The sequence below is a fragment of the Lithobates pipiens genome, unplaced genomic scaffold (assembly GCF_037356315.1).
Source record: "Lithobates pipiens isolate NorthernLeopardFrog02 unplaced genomic scaffold, aLitPip1_a1.2 Scaffold_19, whole genome shotgun sequence".
Classification (NCBI taxonomy): domain Eukaryota; kingdom Metazoa; phylum Chordata; class Amphibia; order Anura; family Ranidae; genus Lithobates; species Lithobates pipiens.
Window position 1 is genome coordinate 411,955,737 of NW_027507764.1, and position 17,895 is coordinate 411,973,631.

Here is a 17,895-nt window from a genome sequence, read left to right on the forward strand (position 1 = left end):
TAGAAGTCATGGTACCTCCTGATCTTCAGTATTATATCGAAGTCATGGTACCTCCTGATCTTCTAGCATTATATAGAAGTCATGGTATCATCTGATCTCCTAGTATTATATAAAAGTCATGGTACCTCCTGATCTCCACATTACAGATCTCAGTCCTATGTTGGAGGTATAATGATAAGTAATAAATGTTTGTATATCACAGTCTGCTCTCCCAGGATTATATAGATGATATATAGATTTGCTCTCTTACAACATATGCCATAGAGTAGAGTATGGTCCGCTCAGAGCAGCAGGCAGCTCATTAACCCCAATCCTTTGAGAAAGCCGCGGTGCAGCCAATGAGGATGTGAAGTGGGAGGAGCTGTGAGTAGGGACAGGGAGGGGGGTACGAGCTCTACATTGGGTTGCGCAGCTTTGCAGGTGTGACAGTGAAGAGCTCGGACCTGTCCGCCATCCGCTGTCATCCCCCTCCGATGTGTCCGGACTGGACGGTGCTGCCGCGCTGCTCACAGTACCTACCGCCCTGCCCGCTCAGGTTAGTTCCCTCTTGTCTACTGACAGATCGGAGTCTGGAGTGGAACTTGTACTGATCCTGACCTCGGGGCTTTCCGCAATGCGTTGCGCCCCCAGTCGGCGCTGATTGGGTTAATGTATGCGGTGGGAAGCCTCTCTGCAGATGGAGGTGTCCCGGCGCTGTCACCGGCGTGTCTGCCTGGGAATGTACTGCAGGCGAGTCGGTGATTGTCTGTCTCTATAGATCTCATCAGCTGCACTGCTCACAACTTCAACTACAGCTCCAAGGAGGAAGTTTGATTTCCTGCTGCTCATGGTGACATTGATTGTGTCACTGATCACTGCTGCATGCAACAGATGTACCTGTCCTCACACTCCTGTGCTCTATGCATTGTGACATCCACATTCCATCTTCTCATTCATTCTAGTATTTGTTGATCCTTGCTAGAAGTTCCATGTTAGGTATTAGGTAGCCCATCTGCATTGCTATGCACTGTAATCTGCAGTCTAGGTGTTGTGTCCTGAGAGAAGGTACACTATACAAATCAATACACACATTTAAATGCTAGTTTGCATGCCTGTCATGTTATCCTAAGCCCATCCCTGGACCAGCAGCAGGTGACATTTCTCCTTTTTTTTTTTTTTTTTTTCCCAAAGGGATAAGTGCTGCTCTTCCTCTATCAGGGTTTCCAATAGGAAACATGTCTGATTTGATGGTCCCACTTATGTAGAATTTTAGTGTCCCTGTCAGTGTCAGAATGAAAGTTACAGGAATGAAGAGTAGGAAACATTTAGAATGGATATATTTGGTAGACTACATAGTAGGATATCTGTCGCCCTGAGTGGTAGGTATATTGCAGTGTCACACAGGATAGAATTGGATATGTCACTTTTTTTTACTTTCTAATTCCAGCTATGACCTACTATGTGCTTCTCTAGGGATTCAGATCAAGTGTTGGAAATATTTAATATATGTGAGATAGATATGTAATCCGGGTAATGAAGGTGGGTATGGGTTTGCAAATCAGTTCACAGTCCTCTTGTCAAAATATATCTAGGAAGATGATTCAAGCTATAAAAATCCTATTCATCCTTCATTCATGATTAGTGTATAAGAGAGGTTCAGGATGACTGTGGATTTGTGCTGATCAGTTTCCTCAGGATCAACAGTCTGGTTTTTCTCAGTAAGACAAAGAGCCATGACGATGTGCGCTGTTTCATAACCTAAACGACCAATCCCAAACGTCTGCCTCTGATCGGACTTCAGGAGACTGAAATCTGGTTGCTGTAGGTTACAGCACTGTGCAGACTGTAAATGCATTTGTTGGCTCCAACGGCATAACACAATTTAATATTCCATCTAGCAAAATAGTATTTAAAGGTCAGCACTAGCCAAATCCTTTGAGCTTTTTGAAGGAATCAGTGGGTTGAATAATTGGCCAGGATTTTATATTTTTTCACATTATTGATACACATACAGCTACATTGGTTTCTGTTTCCATTTTCCTCCCCATGCTAGAATGGATGTATTGCTCTTGGCTGGACTGTCCAGTTTTTAGCTATTTTTGCTTAATGGTGGAATCCATCAGAAAATAAAGGCATGACTATAGTCTGTGGTCTAAATCAGCCTTTCTCAACCTTTTCAACACAGAGGATGAATGACTTTATCTACAAGTCATAATACATTTAGTGTGGTAGTCAATGGGCAGAATGCTCCTTACACTTGTGATCATTGGAAAGAATTACCCCCATTACAGATAGATAAAAAGATCAGTGGAGTCAGCATAAACTTATGCAAGAGGCAGGGATTGCTCAAGGAACCCCTAGCAACCTCTAGAGAAAGCCTGGTCTAAATCATCCATTCTCAACTATGAGTCCTGCAGGGGTTGCTAAGGGTTGTTGGAGCTGCGGCTGATTGACCTCCCATCTGATGGTGCTTGGATAGTTCAGTGTCTAATGACACCAACTGTTTTTTAGCCATTGGTAAGAGTAGCATTGTAACCACCACTGTAAAGGGGCCATTCTTCTCAAAACTCATTAGAGTTAAGCTTGGGCATCCTCCAATTCCATCTCTAACCTGATCTCCAAATCTCTCTCACTTTTTTTTTTTTTTTTTCTTTTAACTGTAATGAGCTACTGGCTGGATTATTTCCTGGCCCACAGCTCACATGAGCTATGGGGCGGGCAGTGTCGCAGCCTGCAGCGTATGGCATGTGGATTGATAGATATTAGTTGGAAACTCGGTAGATTCAAACATTGAAAATCTTTATTGGCTCACACATGTAAATGTTGTATTTTATTGTGCTAGGAGTAATGCCACGTACACACGACCGGACTTTTCGTCGGACTTGGTCCAGCGGACTGGAATCTGTCGGACAATTCGATCATGTGTGGGCTCCAGCGGACTTTTTCTTCCCAAAAGTCCGATAGACCTAGAAATAAAACTTGCTTCAAATCTTTCCAAAGGATTCAAGTCCGGTCATCTGTGTGCTAGTCCGACGGACTAAAACCGATGCTAGGGCAGCTACTGGCTATGAACTTCCTTATTCTATGTCATCACGTTCGAATCCGTCTGACTTTTGGAGTGATCCTGTGTGGCTAAGTCCGTTTGTTTGAAAGTCTGGTGGACCTCAGCTGCAAAGTCCGTTGGATTGTCCGCCGGACCTTTGTCAAAGTCCGGTCATGTGTACGCGGCATAAGGCTATAGTGGCTGAAATGCATTAGCATTCTTTTACTGGATGTGCTTGTGTAGCCAATAGAGATTTTCAGTGTTTTAATCCACCGAGCTTATATACTGGGGGACTGCGAAATCCAAAATCTCTTCTATACTGAGGGACTGCACAATCCAAAATCTCTGTCATGAGCACCGATTTTTTTTTTTTTTTTCAGCCTTGGAAAGTATAACCAGCAGTAGAGCTTGGGTATTGTATTATGCAGCTCATTGCAGTACGAAAAAAGTGGAGTTTCAGTGTTCCGGTTAAAAATGGAGAATGCAAAAGCTCATCTCTACTAATCCCCAATGTAAGAGGCATTGTCTTCCCATAAACTGATTTTAGCAGGGGTTCCCTGAGACCTAAATTCATTTATTTCAAGGTTTCCTGTGGGGTAAAAAGATTGAGAAAAGCTGGTCTAAATACTTCTAGGATATCTTTATCTTGCCATGGGAGTCCTTGAGATATATGAAGCCAACAAGTGATTCATTTTGACAGCAGCCTCCAGAAAATGCGGGTTTGGTTGAAACTAGCTTCAATTTTGGGTGGAGGTAGCGTTAATTGACTAAATACAGTATATTATTGTAACGTTGTTTCATCTATTTATGGCTTATAATAATCATACATTTAAAAAAAAATGTTTGACAGATATCAAATTGCTCTACAGATGAGCTTTCACATGTTTCTGTTGTGTAGGTCATTTTCTTGGCAGGATCTTAGGTTTGCAATTGTCTGTTTTATCTCCGAATGCCACTTGTTGATCAGCAGTTGAATGCATGGATGTGTGCTACATGAAGTCACATTCGGCTCCAGCAGTCCAAGTTCATGTCATCAGTTTCTAGCCTAAGATGAAGAGGGGGGCAGGGTGCACCTAGCAAAGATTAACCAGCGCTGGTTCATAGAACATAGTGAAGATTGCCACCCAAGTTGTGCTGAGCTGGTGATGTAGTTGTGGTTATTGAGCTTTGATGACTAATGAGATATCACAGTGCAAAGCTTAAATCTAGCTCAGCACAACCAAGGTATTGGTACTAGTATATCTTGGTAATCTCCCTTTTGTTAACCCTTGCATGCACCTTGCCAGGAAAATGCAGCGTTGTGTTTTTAGTTGGATGTACGTAAAAGTGTAGATCTTTATTACATTCCATATATGCTGCTGGTCTCCTGGCTTATAGTTCTTACTTGCATTCATACAAGCATAATCATTTTAGCATGAAATCTTCCAACATGGCTTTTCTACCAAAACACAATTCCAAAGTGTGTACATAAGAGTTATAATTGTGGCTTCAGTAAAACGGTAGTAAATTAGGGAAGCTGTAAATTTGTCTCTGAAAAATCATAGAGGGGATGATTGAAAATCCTTTTTCTTTTCTGCAAACAAATTTCACATTTGTATTTTGCTTCTAAAATGCCTTTTTATAGGCATGCAGTGTCTCTGTACAGATGTCTATTTGTCATGTTTCCCATTTAGGTTTTATAGCATAAATCTGCTTTGATATACGGTAAGAGCGGCTTAAATGGGATGTGCTGATGTGCATGCCGACGTGAAACAGGATAAATATCTGTCTATGAAATGTGTGGGTTTTTTTTATTTTTATTTACTTATTTACTTATATATTTTTGTAGTATGTTTTGCATTAATGCACATTGTTATAGGTTAGGTTATCTCCTAATGAGCCGCCATTGAAAAAAATGGTTTTATTTAAAAATATCCATGGAAAAATAAACATGCAAAAAAAAAAGCAGTTTTCATGACTTGAATAAACGCTTCTTTCCCCCTAGCCCCCCCTTCCCCCCTTCTTTTTTTTTTTTTTTTTTCTGTCAAACACTTGGAGTTTATCTAGGGAGTACAAAGGCAGTTGTTTGAAGCAACCAATCAGAGCTTGCCATTGTCATTGCTGATGAGTTGCTGTGAACTACTGTACATGTACTTACGCTGACAGCTGTGATATTGGACACAATTACATGCTGCAAAGAAGGAGGGTTGATAAGGTGAGGGGGTAAGGAAGTTTTTTTTTTTTTTTTTTTTTTTTTTTTTTAAGGGTGTTTTGGAAATATATGACGTTAAGGCTAGGTTCACACTATAGCGATGCGGGAACGCTGCGAATCCGCTGAGTTTTCCCGCATCGCATGCCTCCCGCCGGCAGTTCACACTGCCCTATGCGGACTGCTGGGAGTGTCAATGAAATGTTAATGACGCCCCCAGATCCGTCCGCATATCGCAGTGCGATCTGCACACTCGCACAGGAATCGGATCGCATGGTGTGAACACCCATGCGATCCGATTCTGCTGCGGACCAAAAAAAGGGTCCTGTGCGAGTTTGCTGCGGGAGCGATGCAAATTCAGCCATACTATCTGTATGGCTGAACTCGCATCGCTACGGAGATCGGATGTGATTTGCACTGCAGTGCGGTGCGAATCACATCCGGATCTCCCACCCGCAGCAGTGTGAACCCAGCCTAAAGGGAATGATTTACTAAAATGGAAGAGTTCAAAATCTGGTGCAGCTGTGCATGGTAGTCAATCAGCTTCTAACTTCAGCTTGTTCAATTTAAAGGAGAAGTGCAGCCAAAGCTGGTTTGGCTGTACTTCTCATATGGATCACAGGTGTGCAATCTGTTCTGCACTCCTGTGACCTGTTTTCAGCAGACAAAGGACTGGATCCCTCTGTCAGCTGATGTCACAGAGCCGGTCCAGGCTTGGCAAGATTGCAACCATATGGTCAGGATTCACCTATATACCTGGACCTGAACCAGGTGCTCCCGCCCCTCCACAGGCCAGAGCTCTAGTGAGTGAGAGGGAGAGCAGAGAGCTATGACTGACAGTCACCACCTCTCTGCGGTGCTGTGAGAACCAAGTGATCGGTGGTGTTGGATTGCTCAGTTCTCAGTGTTAGGGTCCTTTCACATGGGGCGGATCAGTGCTGGATATCCGCTTGCTCAGTGGGGATCGCCGGAGCGATCTCCGCTGAGCAGGAAGATGACGGGTCCGTCTCTGCACACTGCGCAGGGACGGACCTGTCACAGTGCCACTCTCCCCTATGGGAGATCGAGTGACGACGGACACTGCAGTCTGATCCGATGCCTGATGGGGAAAAATAGCTTTTTCCTCCATCACACTTTTTCGGATCGGAGTGGCAAGTCCGCTGACATCCGACGCTCCATAGACCTCTATGGAACATCCGTTCAGGTCCGCCTGAAAAACTGACGGACCTGAATGGATCATCCGTGTGAAAGGGGCTTAAGAGCCGGCAGGGGATAGGGGCGACATCGGACCGTTGCTGCATCCACCTAGGTAAGTATGACTGGGGGGTGGAAAAAAAAACATCTATTTTGACTTGTCAAAAAAACCTGGAAGCTGATTGGTTTCTATCCAGACCTGAACCAGATTTTGCACTCTCAAGTTTTAGTAAATCAACCCCTATGTGACCCCAATGACTACTTACCTGTCCATTTTTTGAGAGACTCAATTGTTTGTTCTGGTTCAGACCTATGAGAGTTGTTGCTATCCGGGTACGTTGAATAGCCTGTCCCCCACTGCACTCTCACCCTCTGGCTGCTGTGTCACTACTTGACTTATAGTTATTTAGTGGCCATTGATAAGAGGAGGAAATGCTATCTAATCTTGAAAGTGTCAGAATAGTAGAGCTTGAAGAACAAGGAATTTACTTGGCCGGAACAAGACAGGTATGTATTAAGGTGATATGGAAGCCCATTTAAAAAAAAAAAAAAAAAAAAAAAAAAAAAAAAAAAAAATATATATATATATATATATATATATATATATATATATATATATATATATATATATATATATATATATATATAATATTATTTCTGATGTAAAGACTTAGACTTTATGATGCTTTTTCTTGAATTATAGCACTCCTTTAATCCAGATTATGTAGGCCACACTTCATTTCCAAGGTGGCTCCTTCCCCCTTACACAGTCCTATGGAGCCACCTTAAGCCCCCTTTCACATGGGTGTTCCGGCCTTCTATTTTTGACCCCTATTTACATGGATCAAAAATGGATTAAAAGGTATTCCTATGGGTGGCCAGATGTCTGCCCACATCCAAGTCTATTCAGGTTCATTGGACCCAACACAATAAGTTTGCATCCAAGTCTTCTTATAGTGACCTGATCTTATGTGAGCAGACATGCCTCCTCTTACATTCAGCCACCAACAGGGATAATGTAGGTTCCTATTATCTCCAACACAAAATGGAGAAAAAATTGGAACGGACACAGATGTCACATACTGGATAGGTGGGGGCAGGCATCATCCTTACATCTAAAATACATTTCATGATTTGTGACACACATAAGCAATTATTCAGTGCTTGCTGAGACATGTAGTTCCATGAATAATGGCTACAACTTGATGAATGATACTGATTTTATGAGCCTAAACTCCGTCTTCTCTACCAAGAAAGTCATACACATCCATAGCCACAGTGACTTCAATGTTATACGTACAAATTGTGTCAACAAAAGTTATATTGCCTATCTCCTCCGTCACAACATCATGTATACTTTCAAATTGTAGACTGTTTGAGTCTTTACGAATGGTTGTCAGTGCATAAGGTAAAGGCAGTACCTTTTTTGTAGGAGAGGTTTGTGACCATTACAGAACGGTGATTATTTTCTCTGGTAATATGTAGCTAGTTACAGATTTGCTGCTGTCGCTAACTAAAATGTATGTAGCTACAGATTGCTAGTATTCAGTCGTCCTCAGCAAACGGTGACTAACATGAGCAATGCATGATGACCGTTCCCTTTTACTCTCCATTGGAGCAAGCATGCATGTCGACTAAGACTGGCCATAGACCTATAGATTATCTGCAGATTTTCTATGGTCAGATGGAAAAAGTGGAACAGATTCCTCCATCTACGCTGAACTGTGTGGATGGAAGAATCTCTCACTTGGCCCAAGCTTCCATATCTTGCTAGTCAGCCCAGCTGGCTCTCACAATACCTGAACATTCTGATTGGGTGCAGGCATTGTTTAGGTTGAGAGCCAGCAGGGCCGACTAGCAAGATACTGAAGCTTGGCCCAGTGGGAGATTCCTCCATCCACATAGTTTAGCATACATGGAGAAATCTGTTGTACTTTTTCCATCTAACCATAGAAAATCTGCAGATAATCTATAGGTGTATGGCCAGTTTAAGGCAAATATGGATGTTTGTACAGGACTTGCTAGAACTTTCATCATCTAACAGCTGCATGCATACCCCAAGAATAAGATTGTTAATTTTTGTGGACATTATTTAGTTTTGAATAAAGTAAGGAAGAGTTCATGGAAACTTGTACTAAGAGAACATTGAAGACCACTCCTTAAAATTCTAAGTTGCAAACGGATTTAAAATCGGACTTGCTTGCTGTGTACTTTTGGGTTTTCTCATATAATTTTGAAGTCGGAGAGATCCAGGCAACTATCGTTATCAGGAGGTCATCAGTGCAGTTTCTCTACTTCTTCCAGTATACGTCTCCTTTAAAATATCTGTCGGGTTTTTATTAGCGTTTCTGTCCATAGTGGAGAGATTTTCCTGTACATCAGGTGTTGAAGACCATTATCCCTGAGACTGAAACTTTATTTTAAGGCACATTTCAGTCTTGAAGATATAGCACAGTGTGCAGACTGAGTAGACATCCTAACTGCCAAAGTCTTTTTTGTTTTTCATCCTGTCTTTGCTTGTTCATACCTGGAACCCTGCTGTGTGAACTAATCTGGTTGACTGTGTTCTTAAGGACACTTCTTTCCAAAGCTTAGGATCCCGGGGCCAGGGATTCCTAACCGTACCTACAGCCTTTTGCATAAGAATTTACCAGTTTTTGGACTTTTCTGCATTTTATAGTGTGGTGACCTTGGAAATAAATTGACTTAATATGAATATTTACCCTTTTGATTTACATAACTTACCAAACACTTTGAAGGTGGAAAATATATTTTATTGCAACTCAAAATTTAATTTAAAAGGTCAGTCTCTAAGGTCTCTTGAAATCATCTGATCAAAAAAAAAAAAAAAATCTACGATAAAAAAATAAATAAAAATCGTGAATCGAGTTTTTATTTATTTATGGACACCGTGCCAGACCTGAGGAGCTAAAAACTCTTGCACACAGCTCCTCAGGACTGGTGCGGTGTCAGCACCGGTCCTGGAGAGCTGCAGGCAGGAGTGTTCAGGCGAGTCCGCGGCGTCCGGCCTCGCAGACTAGGCCAAAGCCGCACCCTCGCCTAAAAACTCCTGCCGCAGCACCTCAGGACCGGCACGGTGATGAGAAAAAAATCTAAAGAAATTTGCTTAAATTTTTAATCTATTTGACCTCTCAACTCGATTCAAGATTTAAATCTATTCCCCCCCAGCCCTATCTGTTCATGTGACAACACTGAAGTAATGACCCTTTGCTACAATGTAACGTAGCAAGTTTACAGCTTGTGTAACAGTGTAAGTTTGCTGTCCCCCTCCATTGCTCAACACGCAGCCATTAATGTCTAAACGGCTGGCAACAAAAGTGAGTACAAATGTCCAAATTGGGCCCAATTAGCCACTTTTCCTCCCCGGTATCATGTGACTCATTAGTGTTACAAGGTCTCGGGTGTGAAAGGGGAGTAGGTGTTAAATTAGGTGTTATCACTCTCTCTTACTGGTCACTAAAAGTACAACATGGCACCTCATGGCAAACAACGCTCTGAAGATCTGAAAAAAAGAATTGCTGCTCTGCATATCCCTGGCCTAGGCCATCTTCATGTAATTAGTGGACCTCTAGCTGTTGCAGAACTACAAGTCCTATGAAGCACAGCAAGATTCTGACAGCCACAAGTATGACACCCAGAGGCAGAGGCATGCAACAGCTGAAGGTCCGCTAATTGCATATCCCTGGCCTAGGCTATAAGATTGCCAAGACCCTGAAACTGAGCTGCAGCACGGTGACCAAGACCATACAGCAGTTTACCAGGACAGGTTCCACTCAGAACAGGCCTCTCCATGGTCAACCAAAGAAACTGCGTGCACATGCTCAGTGGCATATCCAGAGGTTGTCTTTGGGAAATAGACATATGAGTCCTGCCAGCATTGCTGCAGAGATTGCAGGGGTGGAGGGTCAGCCTGTCAGTGCTCACACCATACACTACACACTGCATCAATTTGGTTTGCATGGCTGTCGGTCCAGAAGGAATCCTCTTATAAAGATAATGTACAAGAAAGCCTGCAAACAGTTTGCTGAAGACAAGCAGACTAAGGACATGAATTACTGGAACCATGTCCTGTGGTCTGATGAGACCAAGATAAACGTATTTGGTTCAGATGGTGTCAATCGTGTGTGGCGGCAACCAGGTGAAGAGTACAAAGACAAGTGTGTCTCGCCTACAGTCAAGCATGGTGGTGGAAGTGTCATGGTCTGGGGCTGCATGAGTGCTGCTGGCACTGGGGAGCTACAGTTCATTGAGGGAACCTTGAATGCCAGCATAGTGTAACATACTGAAGCAGTGCATGATCCCCTCCCTTCGGAGACTGGGCCGCAGGGCATTATTCCAACGTAACAACCCCAAACGCACCTCCAAGATGACCACTGCCTTGCTAAAGAAGCTGAGGGTAAAGCTGATGGACTGGCCAAGCATGTCTCCAGACATAAAACCTATGCAAGGTCTCTAACATCCACCAACTCCATTATGCCATCATGGAGAAGTGGAAGAGGACTCCAGTAGCAACCTGTGAAGCTCTGGTGTACTCCATGCCCAAGAGGGTTAAAGTGATTGTAAACCCTTACAAACCACTTTGACCTACAGGTAAGCCTAGATTAAGGCTTACCTGTAGGTCCAAGCAATATCTCCTAAACCTATATGGTTTAGGAGATATTTGCCCGAAAACGGGCAACGCTGTCTACGGCGCATGCGCCGTAGACAGCGGCGCGCAGGCGCACTGAACGCGGCAGTTCCAAGAATGGAGCTGCCGCATTTGTCGATTCCCGTGCGCATGCGTGGGAGTGACGTCATCGCGGCTTCGCCGAATGACAGCGGCGGAGCTGCGAGACGCCACCAGCAAGATGGATGCGGCGGACTACAGGGGACAGCGGTGACTTCGCTGGCTCCTGTGTCAGGTAAGTGACACATAATGGGCTACTATGCGATGCATAGTAGTCCATTATGCTTTACCTTTGCAGGGAAAAAAAGAGGAAGTAAACTCATCAGGGTTTACTTCCTCTTTAAGGCAGTGCTGGAAAATAATGGTGACCGCACATAATATTGTCACTTTTGGCTCAATTTGGACATTTTCACTTAGGGATGTACTGTACTCACTTTTGTTGCCAGCCGTTTAGACATTAATGGCTGTGTGAGTTATTTTGAGGGGACAGAAAATGTACACTGTTGTACAAGCTGTACGCTCACTACATTACATTAAAGTATAATTTCTTCAGTGTTGTAACATTAAAAGATATAATACAATATTTACAAAAATGTGAGGGTTGTACTCACTTGTGTAAGATACTGTATACATTCAGATCTTAAACTTAAATTGCACAGAAGGTCCCTGTCTAGAGGCGCAAACATTTTCCTTGATGTTTGTCTAAATTCTAATTTTACAAGTCACATGCAGTTCATCTTGAAAGCAATTGTTGGATATATTTTCTAAGATTAGATAATGGACCATGCTTAGCTGGGTGTTTATTTTAGGCATTGTATATGATTGTAGGACTGTTAAGTCAATGTTTTAATTTGCAAATTCTAACAACCTTCTTTACAAAGGGGAAAGAGAATATAAGGATCACACGGGGTGGTATTACTTGAATCATAAACCACTGTGATTACGCCATCCATGTCCTGTGGTTGGAACTTCCTCCTGACTTTGTAAAAACTGGAGTAGAGTGACTTTGCTTTGGTTTGCATTTACACTTTTTACTTCAGCATGTTTTCCAAACCAACATCCGCTGCTGGAAATGTGTCTTTGTGAATAGAAAATTAGATTGCTTTTAATTTCCAGCCAGCTCCTACAGCTTTATTTTAATATCATTCCTATTCTTGGGTAATGATTCTTAAGTGCAGTAACTCCTAGCTACTAATCGGAACCTATATTATGCTGGTCTTATTATACAGGATTTAAATAGCGCCGACAGTCTGTGCAGCGCTTTAAAGCGCTGGATGTTAATTCTGTGAATTGTTGGCAATGGATAGATTAATGCACTTAAAGCGGGATTTCACCCTAAAGTGGAACCTCCGCTGATCGGATCCCTCCCCCCCTCCGGTGTCACAATTGACACCTTTCAGGGGCGAGGGGGGTGGAGATGCCTGTCAAAGACAGGTATTTTCACCCACTTCCGGGCATAGACTCTCATGGGAGTCTACGCCATTTCCTGCCCTGCCGCGCTGTCTGCTGGGACACACATGGGTCCCAGTGACAGCGCGGAGATTTCCTATTGCACGGCGCGGCTCGCGCATGCGCAGTAGGGAACCGGGAAGTGAAGCCGATTCGCTTCACTTCCTGATTCCCTCACCTAGAATGGTGACTGCAGCAGCCGAGAGCCGATCGATCGGCCTCGGCTGCCGGCATCGCTGGAACCCGGGACAGGTGAGTGTCCATTTATTAAAAGTCAGCAGCTGTAGTATTTATAGCTGCTGGCTTTTAATATTTTTTATTTTATTTTTATTTTTTTGGTGGAATCCCTCTTTAAATCAGTCTTGGTTTGTACACGCCCCGCTAACATTTCTTTCCCTACCTTTTTTGTATCAAGTATTCAGTATCTGTATTTCTCTGAACCAGGCCCATTTATATACAGTAGATGTACATATCAACACATGAGGTTCCTGAACATAGGATGACTTCCTGCACTGTTTCTAACCACCTCAATACCAGCATGTTACACCCTTTTTTTATTTTTATTTATTTATTTATTTTTTCCACGTTACAACATGTTACTTTTTTTTTTTTTTTTTTTTTCAGTATTCATTGCTGTGAGAGTTCAACTGGTTATAAAAGAAAAAAGTCCAACGTGGGATTGCTTGCATTTTACCTATTATTTCTGATATATTTTCATCTCTAGTAAATGGAGTTGCCATCTGGCATAAAACTTCAGGTTGGCATTGTATTCAAACAGTGGCGTTCAGGCAAAAAAAGTGGGCTTGTCAGTTTTGTGCTTATAAGCAACATAGGCTAAGCCAGTCTTAGCCTATGCTGCTTATGCCCAGTGCACACATGGGCGAATTTTGCTAGATGGATCGTCTCCCCCACAATTAATCACTACTAGCATCGCACACTTGGCAAACAATGGTATGCACCATGTAATATTGATTAATCAGCACAATGCTCCAATTTTGTGTGATCGATACTATACGCAATTGCATATAACGATTGCTAGCATTTAATTGTCGGCTATGATCACCCCAGCAAGCATTGCCCATGTTTGCTCAGGCTAGCCAGGATTAATTTCATCAGACATTTTAATAACTAAAGCCCATCATGAACGTTATTGCTGTATACTTTCATCTCAACTTCTGCATGCTGGTGGTCCCAAATTTCTTTAGATATTTCCTTTTTTATATCTATGAAATGTGCAAGTAAAATAGCAAGAAATTTTTGTGTATCTACACTATTGTTGTTTTAGTCTTTGCCCCTTACTGCTTTTAAATTAAAATGGCAAGTCAAACAAAGTATATTTTCTAACTACTTTTTTTCTCTTTGCATGACATTCCATGGGGGATTTTGATACCCATTTATTTTCTCTGGATTTCCTTGCCTTGCTGTTGGCACTCCAATGTCATGGGTGAGTACTTAAACTTGTTCTGAACTACTTTGTAATGTTTCATGCGGTTATGTATGTGCTAACGGAATGTTTTATCAAGACATTTGCTAGAGCTTAATGCATCCTGAAAAGCAAGGTTAAATCTATTACAAGATTAGTGTACTAGGAAAGCAGCCACGGCTTCTAAGTGTTTACTAGAGACTGCTCAGACTGTTTGTTTTTTTTTTATTTTTTTTTATTTTTTTTCCCCTATGATGGCATTTATTGATTTGTATATAGCTGTCATTAAAATGGTAACTCAAGAGGAAAGTAAACATGACACAGTACTGGCCACATTACCTGTTCAGATCAATTTGTTCTACTCTGCATACTATTCCTGTTTTGCTTTAAGGTACACGCTTTAAAAGTTAATGCCACTAAAAAAAATTATTTCAGTTTTGAGTGGGCATCTTCCAATTTTTTTATGAAGACTGTAGTGTTGTTTACACAGTGTTTGTCCCTTTCCACAGGGTTTAATATATTGCAGATGGATTTTCAAATTATTGTTTTATGTTACGTTATTGAAAATCCATCAAAGGAGAGTGATACCAGCATTAGGCACTTTAATGGCCATGCCATATGGACAGAACTGAGAATTCTGGTAATCTTGTTTTTGATGTTTGGAGGATAACGTTCCTTGCTGATATCAGGGCAGCATATGACTACGTTTTTCAATGGCTAGAAAAATCAGAACTCAGTTTTTGGACGGAGATGTACTTTAACCAGTTCAATTCTCACACCTGTACAGTCAAAATTGATTTGATTGACAATATCTGTGTTGTTTTTATTTTTATTTATTTTAATCTTTGAAAAAGGTTTTTCTTGATATTGTCTTGCAAATTTTTTTTTTTTTTATTGTTGTTACAATCCATAGACAGAAAACCCAGAAGTTTTAAAAAAAACATTATTTTTCTACTCTTATCAGTGTTAAAAAACAAAACAAAAAAAAAAAACTATAAGTCGTTCCATGTAAAATTACACCAAAATTATGATTTTTGGTACATTAGTTACAAATGATTTATTTATTTTCTTTTTTTTTTTTCCTGGAAAAAAAGGGTAACACACAAAACTAATAAAAAAATGAAAAAAGGCTAAATATTAATAGTTAGAAAAATCTAAATGTAAAATCTGCAAAATAACAAAGGTGAGAAGAGGGAGAATAATTTAAAAAAAATGTTATATATATATATATATATATATATATAATATATGTATATGTATGTATGTATGTATGTGTGTGTATTTGTATTTATTGTTTACTTGTAGGGTTGTTTTTAAAAGAGAAGTGTTGCTTTCTAAAAAAAAAAAAAAAAAAAAAAAAAAGTCTATTTATAGTTAACCTTGTGGCTGCATCAATCCCTTTCTGCATCAGTTCCCCGACAGCTCTGTAGTGAGAACTGAGGGATTAAACACCACTGATCACTCAGTCCTGTCCCATCCTCCTCCTCCACTCTAAACATAGAGCCAGGACTGTCGGTTACCGGCTCTCTGCTCTGCTCCTCTAGCGATCACTGGAGCACTGGGCTGTGGAGGGGGGCAGGAGGGGCTGGCACAGGCTCTTGACGAATCCCTTATGCCGTGTACACGTGGTCGGATTTTGGGAAAATGTTCAATGGAAGCTTTTTTTCGGAAACTCCAACCATGTGTAGGCTCCTTCGGACATTTTCCATCGGAATTTCCCACACACAAAATTTGAGATCTGGGTCTCAACTTTTCCGACCACAAAATCGGTTGTCGGAAATTCCGTTCGTGTGTACACAATTCCGACGCACAGTTACACGCATGCTCTGAATTAAGCAGAAGTGCCGCACTGGCTATTGAACTTAAATTTTCTTGGCTTGTCGTATGTCGCTGCGTTCTTGATGTTCGGAATTTCCTACAAGATTGTGTGTGTGTGTGTGTGTGTGTGTGTGTGTGTGTGTGTGTGTGTGTGACCGTGTGTATGCAAGACAAGTTTGAGCCAACATCCGTCAGAAAAAATCCCACAGATTTTGTTTTCGGAAACTGCGATTGTGTATGCGGCATTAGAGGCTGAGCTGGGTGGATCCTGATGTTGGTGGAAAAAGGGTCACAGCATTGCAGAACGAACATCACTCCTGTGATCTGGAGAAGTATAGCCAGAAAAGATTTGGCTATGCTTCTCCCTGCATTTTGAAGCTCATTCCATTGAATTTGTAGATGAATGAAACAGAGTAGATATAAAAGTAACAATGTTACTTTTGTATCTTTTGAGCTTGTATCTTAACATTGTTATATAAACACTGAATTTAAATGGGCCATTTTTTTTTAACCACAACTGTTTTTATAACTACTGTGTTTTTCACAGCAACTCCCAGCTATCATTATGATAGTTAGAAATTGCGGGCATGTGCCAGAGGAGGAACAGTAGTGGGGCAGAGAGATTAGCCATAATACATATTCTCTGGATTATTTTGAGGCCTGGTTCAAATGGTTTTTATTCTGCATCGAAAAAACGCATTGACAGTGTTTAACATGGATTCCAAAGGCCCTAGTTAATACCAGCGCAGTTAACAAAAGTAGAACATGCTGCATTTTTTTTTTTCTGTATGGAACGCATCTGGAATGTGGCGAAATGCATCGGAACACATGTCCACAATTGAGATGAAGAAAAAAAAAGGGGGGGGGGAACTGCATCAAAAAAACTGCAAGCAAAAACGCATCCAGAATACAGAAATTATGATGTGAAGCAGCCCTGAAGGTTTTTTGGTGTGTGTAGTATGTCCACAAGTGGTTAAAGCATACATTGCTATTGGAATTTTCAAACCCCTCTACAAGGCCTTATAACTGAAAGAAATTTGAAGGGCTATTTTGTTGCCAACAATGACTATTCAGATTTTCACAATGACAGTGATGTGCGAGGACAGTGTTCATCTTGTGCACATATGCAGCTTTTTGACTACAATTTGTACAGATAAGAAAGCTTTGTTTTTTTTTCCCCCAGGATGACAGTAATGAATATATATTGGTGTGAGAGGTAATTGAATCAATTGGGTATACAGTTCTGTGGATGGAAGGTTTTAAGGTTTTTAATCTATTTTGTCTTTTGCTTGAACTTGATGGACATATGTGTTTGTTTTTTTTTTTTGTTTTTTTTTTGTTTGTTTTTTCCAACCTGATTACCGGGTGACTAATGATTGGATAAAGCATTGGAAACATATGCAGAATTATTAGAAGTACCAGTACATTTTTGTATTTTTAAGCAAACCTGATTTACCTAAAGTGTATATAAACTTTACCAGTGATCTCTTATTTGCTCCCCTTTTTGGTGTGTTAAATACAAGATTGAAAGTGCTTTGTTATACCTGTTTGATATGTGCAAAAAATAAAAATAAAAAAAATGACCATTGATGCTGTGAAATCTAGTGAGCTCCTAGCTGCCTCTGATGGCTGTAACCAGACAGTTAGGAATTGATAAGAAGTTATCAGATCCCAGCTCTCTGACTACAGAACAGCTCCCACTGTGTTATGAAGAAGGGGAGAGGTTGAGATGGTCTTTAGTACTCATATAGTTCCTGCCCTAGGATGACAATTCGTAATGCGTGAGCCTTGTCATTCTAAGACAGGAAGTGTGTTACTGACAGGATCACCAGGTGAAAATAAAGAAAAAAAGGCTGAATCAATAAAGATAAAGCATCTAAGGGTTGATGAGCTGCAATATCGTGTTTTTTTTTTTTTTTTTTTTTTTTTTTTTTTTTGGACGCACTTATGATCAAGCTGTCCATAGGGGATCACAGAGGCCCAAAGCTCTATTCTGCTATATAAACTCTTCTTGCATTTATCAGACTTGTCATATTGCCATTCCAGACCTGTCATTCAAACACTTGCTCACAGGGAGATGTATATAATACATTTTATTTTTTTTGAATAGAGAT

The 17,895-nt window shown here is 41.1% G+C and overlaps 1 protein-coding gene across 1 annotated transcript in view; it reads left to right on the forward strand.

Annotated features, from left to right (window-relative positions):
- The first annotated feature begins 404 nt into the window (after positions 1 to 404).
- Positions 405 to 17,895, forward strand: part of EPB41L3 (erythrocyte membrane protein band 4.1 like 3) — a 332,589-nt gene continuing 315,098 nt past the window's right edge. The window contains exon 1 of the mRNA XM_077492490.1: positions 405 to 535. The gene's annotated coding sequence lies outside the window, so the exon portion shown is untranslated. The remainder of the gene's footprint in view (positions 536 to 17,895) is intronic.